The sequence below is a fragment of the Arachis stenosperma genome, chromosome 4, assembly GCF_014773155.1.
Source record: "Arachis stenosperma cultivar V10309 chromosome 4, arast.V10309.gnm1.PFL2, whole genome shotgun sequence".
Classification (NCBI taxonomy): Eukaryota; Viridiplantae; Streptophyta; class Magnoliopsida; order Fabales; family Fabaceae; genus Arachis; species Arachis stenosperma.
Genome location: NC_080380.1, coordinates 40,347,792 through 40,354,483, shown reverse-complemented (window position 1 = coordinate 40,354,483; position 6,692 = coordinate 40,347,792). Strand labels below are relative to the sequence as shown.

The 6,692-nt window shown below is 40.6% G+C and overlaps 1 non-coding gene across 1 annotated transcript; it reads left to right on the top strand.

The window, feature by feature from the left end:
• Positions 1–4,318: 4,318 nt before the first annotated feature.
• Positions 4,319–4,426, top strand: LOC130978738 (small nucleolar RNA R71). Its single transcript, XR_009086355.1, has one exon. It is a non-coding gene; the product is annotated as a small nucleolar RNA R71 (small nucleolar RNA).
• Positions 4,427–6,692: the final 2,266 nt, after the last annotated feature.

The following is a 6,692-nucleotide window of genomic DNA, read 5'->3' as shown; positions in this document are numbered from 1 at the left end:
TGAAACTAGACTCAACTAAAAGACTCTAAACCAACAAAAATAAAACAGTCCTAATCTAAGCAGCAAGATAAGCCGTCAGTTGTCCAAACTCGAACAATCCCCGGCAACGGCGCCAAAAACTTGGTGCACGAAATTGCAATAACACTTTTGCAACTCCGCACAACTAACCAGCAAGTGCACTGGGTCGTCCAAGTAATACCTTGCGTGAGCAAGGGTCGATCCCACGGAGATTGTCGGCTTGAAGCAAGCTATGGTTATCTTGTAAATCTTAGTCAGGATATCAGAAATTATCAGGATTGATTGTAAAAAGCAAAAGAACATGAAAAAGGTACTTGTTTTGCAGTAATGGAGAATAGGCTGAGGCTTTGGAGATGGTCCATCTTCCGAATCTCTGCTTTCCTACTGTCTTCTTCATCAAACACGCAAGGCTCCTTCCATGGCAAGCTGTATGTAGGGTTTCACCATTGTCAGTGGCTACCTCCCATCATCTCAGTGAAAATACGTCCCTGATGCTCTGTCACAGCATAGGCTAATCATCTGTCGGTTCTCAATCAGGCCGGAATAGAATCCAGTGATTCTTTTGCGTCTGTCACTAACGCCCCGCCTTCAGGAGTTTGAAGCACGTCACAGTCATCCAGTCATTGAATCCTACTCAGAATACCACAGACAAGGTTTAGACCTTCCGGATTCTCTTGAATGCCGCCATCAGTTCTAGCTTATACCACGAAGATTCCGATTAAAGAACCCAAGAGATATCTACTTAATCTAAGATAGAACGGAGGTGGTTGTCAGTCACACGTTCATAGTTGAGAATATGATGAGTGTCACGGATCATCACATTCATCCGGGTTAAGAGCAAGTGATATCTTAGAATGGAAGCAAGCATGATTGAATAAGAAACAGTAGTAATTGCATTAATCCATCAAGACACAGCAGAGCTCCTCACCCCCAACCATGGGGTTTAGAGGCTCATGCTGTGGAAGGTACACAATGAAATGTCTAAAATGTTATGAGATCATAAGGTACGGATACAATGTCAAAAGGTCCTATTAATAGTAAACTAGTATCCTAAGGTCTACAGAAATGAGTAAATGACAGAAAAATCCACTTCCGGGCCCACTTGGTGTGTGCTTGGGCTGAGCAATGAAGAAATTTCGTGTAGAGACCTTTTCTGGAGTTAAACGCCAGCTTTCATGCCAGTTTGGGCGTTTAACTCCAAGTTTTATGCCAGTTCCGGCGTTTAACGCTGGAATTTCTGAGGCCGGATTGCTACGCCAGTTTGGGCCATCAAATCTTGGGCAAAGTATGAACTATTATATATTGCTGGAAAGCCCAGGATGTCTACTTTCCAACGCCGTTGAGAGCGCGCCAATTGGGCTTCTGTAGCTCCAGAAAATCCACTTCGAGTGCAGGGAGGTCAGAATCCAACAGCATCTGCAGTCCTTTTTGGTCTCTGGATCAGATTTTTGCTCAGGACCCTCAATTTCAGCCAGAAAATACCTGAAATCACAGAAAAACACACAAACTCATAGTAAAGTCCAGAAAAGTGAATTTTAATTAAAAACTAATAAAAATATACTAAAAACTAACTAAAAGATACTAAAAACATACTAAAAACAATGCCAAAAAGCGTACAAATTATCCGCTCATCAATCACCTTCTTCAAGGCCACAACTTCATAGAAGTGGTCTTGATGCACCCTTGAGATGAATCTCTCCATCTCCCATGACTCGGAGGTGGAAGCTTTTGCCTTCCCTTTCCTCTTTTTAGAGGTTTCTCCGGCCTTGGATGCCATAAATGGTTATGGAAAAACAAAAAGCAATGCTTTTACCACACCAAACTTAAAATGTTTGCTCGTCCTCGAGCAAAAGAAGAAAGAAGAGAGTAGAAGAAGAAGAAATGAGGAGAAAGGGAATGGCTTCGTATTCGGCCAAAGGGGAGAGAGATGGTGTTTAAGGTGTGTGAAAATGAAGGAGTGAAGGAGGGTTTATATAGGAGAGAGGGAGAGGGTGGTTCGGCCATTTGAGGGTGGGTTTGGGTGGGAAAGTGGTTTGAATTTGAATGGAGGGGTAGGTGGAGTTTTATGAAGGATGGATGTGAGTGGTGAAGAGAAAGAGGGGATTTGATAGGTGAGGGGTTTTTGGGGAAGAGGAGTTGAGGTGATTGGTGAATGGGTGAAGAAGAGAGAGAGTGGTGGGGTTGGTGGGGATCCTGTGGGGTCCACAGATCCTGTGGTGTCAAGGAAAAGTCATCCCTACACCAAATGGCTAGCAAAATCTCGTTTTGTGCCATTTCTAGCGTTAAACGCCGGGCTGGTGCCCATTTCTGGCGTTTAACGCCAGCTTCTTGCCCTTTTCTGGCGTTTAACGCCAGTCTGGTGCCCCTTTCTGGCGTTAAACGCCCAGAATGGTGCCAGACTGGGCGTTAAACGCCCAACAGCTAACCTTACTGGCGTTTAAACGCCAGTAAGTGCGTCCTCCAGGGTGTGCTATTTTTCTTCCTGTTTTTCATTCTGTTTTTGCTTTTTTCATTGATTTTGTGACTTCTTATGATCATCATCCTAAAAAAAGATAAAATAACAAAAGGAAATAGTTAATTATAAAACATTGGGTTGCCTCCCAACAAGCGCTTCTTTAATGTCATTAGCTTGACAGAGGACTCTCATGGAGCCTCACAAAAGATCAGAGCAATGTTGGAACCTCCTAACACCAAACTCTTGTGGCCTCCCAACACCAAACTTAGAGTTTGACTGTGGGGGCTCTGTTTGACTCTGATTTGAGAGAAGCTCTTCAAGCTTCCTCTCCATGGTGACAGAGGGATATCCTTGAGCCTTAAACCCAAAGGATTCTTCATTCACTTGAATGATTAACTCTCCTCTATCAACATCAATCACAGCCCTTGCTGTGGCTAGGAAGGGTCTGCCAAGGATGATGGATTCATCCATGCACTTCCCAGTCTCTAGGACTATGAAATCAGTAGAGATGTAATGGTCTTCAACTTTTACCAGAACATCCTCTACAAGTCCATAAGCTTGTTTTCTTGAGTTGTCTGCCATCTCTAGTGAGATTCTTGCAGCTTGCACCTCAAAGATCCCTAGCTTCTCCATTACAGAGAGAGGCATGAGGTTTACACTTGACCCTAAGTCACACAGAGCCTTCTTGAAGGTCATGGTGCCTATGGTACAAGGTATTGAAAACTTCCCAGGATTTTGTCTCTTTTGAGGTAATTTCTGCCTAGACAAGTCATCCAGTTCTTTGGTGAGCAAAGGGGGTTCATCCTCCCAAGTCTCATTTCCAAATAACTTGTCATTTAGCTTCATGATTGCTCCAAGGTATTTAGCAACTTGCTCTTCAGTGACATACTCATCCTCTTCAGAGGAAGAATACTCATCAGAGCTCATGAATGGCAGAAGTAATTCCAATGGAATCTCTATGGTCTCATTTTGAGCCTCAGATTTCCATGGTTCCTCATTGGGGAACTCATTGGAGGCTAGTGGACGTCCAGTGAGGCCTTCCTCAGTGGCGTTCACTGCCTCTTCTTCCTCCCAGAATTTGGCCATGTTGATGGCCTTGCACTCTCCTTTTGGATTTTCTTCAGTATTGCTTGGGAGAGTACTAGGAGGGAGTTCAGTGATTTTCTTGCTCAGCTGACCCACTTGTGCCTCCAAATTCCTAATGGAGGACCTTGTTTCAATCATGAAACTTTGAGTGGTTTTGATTAGATCAGAGACCATGGTTGCTAAGTCAAAGGTATTCTGCTTAGAACTCTCTGTCTGTTGCTGAGAAGATGATGGAAAAGGCTTGCCATTGCTAAACCTATTTCTTCCACCATTATTGTTGTTGAAACCTTGTTGAGGTCTCTCTTGATTCTTCCATGAGAAATTTGGGTGATTTCTCCCTAAAGAATTATAGGTGTTTCCATAGGGTTCTCCTAGGTAATTCACCTCTTCCATTGAAGGGTTCTCAGGATCATAAGCTTCTTCCTCAGAGGAAGCATCCTTAGTACTACTTGGTGCATTTTGCATTCCAGACAGACTTTGAGAAATCAAATTGACTTGTTGAGTCAATATTTTATTCTGAGCCAAAATGGCATTCAGAGCATCAATCTCAAGAACTCCTTTCTTCTGATTAGTCCCATTGTTCACAGGATTCCTTTCAGAAGTGTACATGAATTGGTTATTTGCAACCATTTCAATTAGTTCTTGAGCTTCTGTAGGCGTCTTCTTCAGATGAAGAGATCCTCCAGCAGAGCTATCCAAAGACATCTTGGACAGTTCAGAGAGACCATCATAGAAAATACCTATGATGCTCCATTCAGAAAGCATGTCAGAAGGACATTTTCTGATCAATTGTTTGTATCTTTCCCAAGCTTCATAGAGGGATTCTCCATCCTTCTGTCTGAAGGTTTGGACTTCCACTCTAAGCTTACTCAATTTTTAAGGTGGAAAGAACTTTGCCAAGAAGGCATTGACTAGCTTTTCCCAAGAGTCCAGGCTTTCTTTAGGTTGAGAATCCAACCATATTTTAGCTCTGTCTCTTACAGCAAAAGGGAATAGCATGAGTCTGTAGACCTCAGGGTCAACCCCATTAGTCTTGACAGTGTCACAGATTTGCAAGAATTCAGCTAAGAACTGATGAGGATCTTCCAATGGGTTTCCATGGAACTTGCAATTCTGTTGCATTAGAGAAACTAATTAAGGCTTAAGCTCAAAGTTGTTTGCTCTAATGGCAGGGATAGAGATGCTTCTCCCAAAGAAGTCGGGAGTAGGTGCAGTAAAGTCACCCAGCACCTTCCTTGCATTGTTTGCATTGTTGTTGTTTTCGACTGCCATGTGTTCTTCTTCTTTGAAGAATTCGGTCAGGTCCTCTAAAGAGAGTTGTGCTTTAGCTTCTCTTAGCTTTCGCTTCAAGGTCCTCTCAGGTTCAGGGTCAGCTTCAACAAGAATGCCTTTGTCTTTGCTCCTGCTCATAAGAAAGAGAAGGGAACAAGAAAATGTGGAATCCTCTATGTCACAGTATAGAGATTTCTTGAAGTGTCAGAGGAAAAGAAGAGTAGAAGACAGAAATAGAAAATTCGAACTTATCAGAAGGAATGGAGTTCGAATTTTGCATTAAGGGATAGTGTTAGTCCATAAATAGAAGGATGTGAGGAGAAGGGAAGTAATTTTCGAAAATTAAGTGAGAGATTTTGAAAATATTTTTGAAAAACATTACTTAATTTTCGAAAATAAAAGTGGGAAAGAAATAAAATGATTTTTGAAAAAGATTTTGAAATTAGAAATCAAAAAGATTTGATTGAAAACTATTTTGAAAAAGATGAGGTTAAGAAGATATGATTGATTTTAGAAATATGTGATTGAAAAGATATGATTTGAAAACAATTTTAAAAAAGATTTGATTTTTTAAAAATTAGTAACTTGGCTATCAAGAAAAGATATGATTCAAACATTAAACCTTTCTCAACAGAAAAGGCAACATACTTGAAATGTTGAGTCAAATCATTAATTGATAGTAAGTATCTTTGAAAAAGGAAAGAAATTGATTTTGAAAACATTTGATTGAAAAGATATGATTTGAAAAAGATTTGATTTTGAAAAACTTTGAAAACTTGAAAAAAAATTGATTTGAAAACAAAATCTTCCCCCTTGTGCCATCCTGGCGTTAAACGCCCAGAATAGTGCACATTCTGGCGTTTAACGCCCAAAACTATACCCTTTTGGGCGTTAAACGCCCAACCAGGTACCCTGGCTGGCGTTTAAACGCCAGTCTGTCCTTCTTCACTGGGCGTTTTGAACGCCCAGCTTTTTCTGTGCAATTCCTCTGCTGTATGTTCTGAATCTTCAATTCTCTGTGTTATTGACTTGAAAAGACACAAATTAAAAATATTTTTGGATTTTTAATAATGAAGGATAATCAAAATGCAACTAAAATCAAATAACAATGCATGCAAGACACCAAACTTAGCAGTTTGTATACTACTGACACTAATGAGAATGCATATGAGACACACAAAATACTTCAAGTCAATAGAATTCAAAGATTAGAGCAAGTAAATCATCAAGAACATCTTGAAGATCACTAAGACACATGAATGAATGCAATTGACACCAAACTTAAGATGAGACTAGTGTCTCAACAAGAAACATAACATATTTTTGGTTTTTTTTATGATTTTTTTGATTTTTTTGTGTTTTTCGAAAATTAAGTGGAAAAAGATCTCAAAATTCTTAATGAGAATTCCAGGAATCAGTGCAATGTTAGTCTAAGACTCCGGTCCAGGAATTAGATATGGCTTCACAGCCAGCCAAGCTTTCAAAGAAAGCTTCGGTCCAAAACACTAGACATGGCCAAAGGCCAGCCAAGCCTTAGCAGATCACTGCTCCAAAAGCAAGATTGATAAAAATCAACAAGCTCTTGTGATGATAAGTTGAAACCTCGGTCCAATGAGATTAGACATGGCTTCTCAGCCAGCCAGACTTCAACAAATCATCATGAAACTCTAGAATTCATCTTCAAGAATTTCGAAAAAAAATACCTAATCTAAGCAACAAGATGAACCGTCAGTTGTCCAAACTAAACAATCCTTGGCATTGTTACCAAAAGCTTGCTCAAAACTTGAACAATCCCCGGCAACGGCGCCAAAAACTTGGTGCGCAAAATTGTGAACAATACTTTTCACAACTCTCATAATCC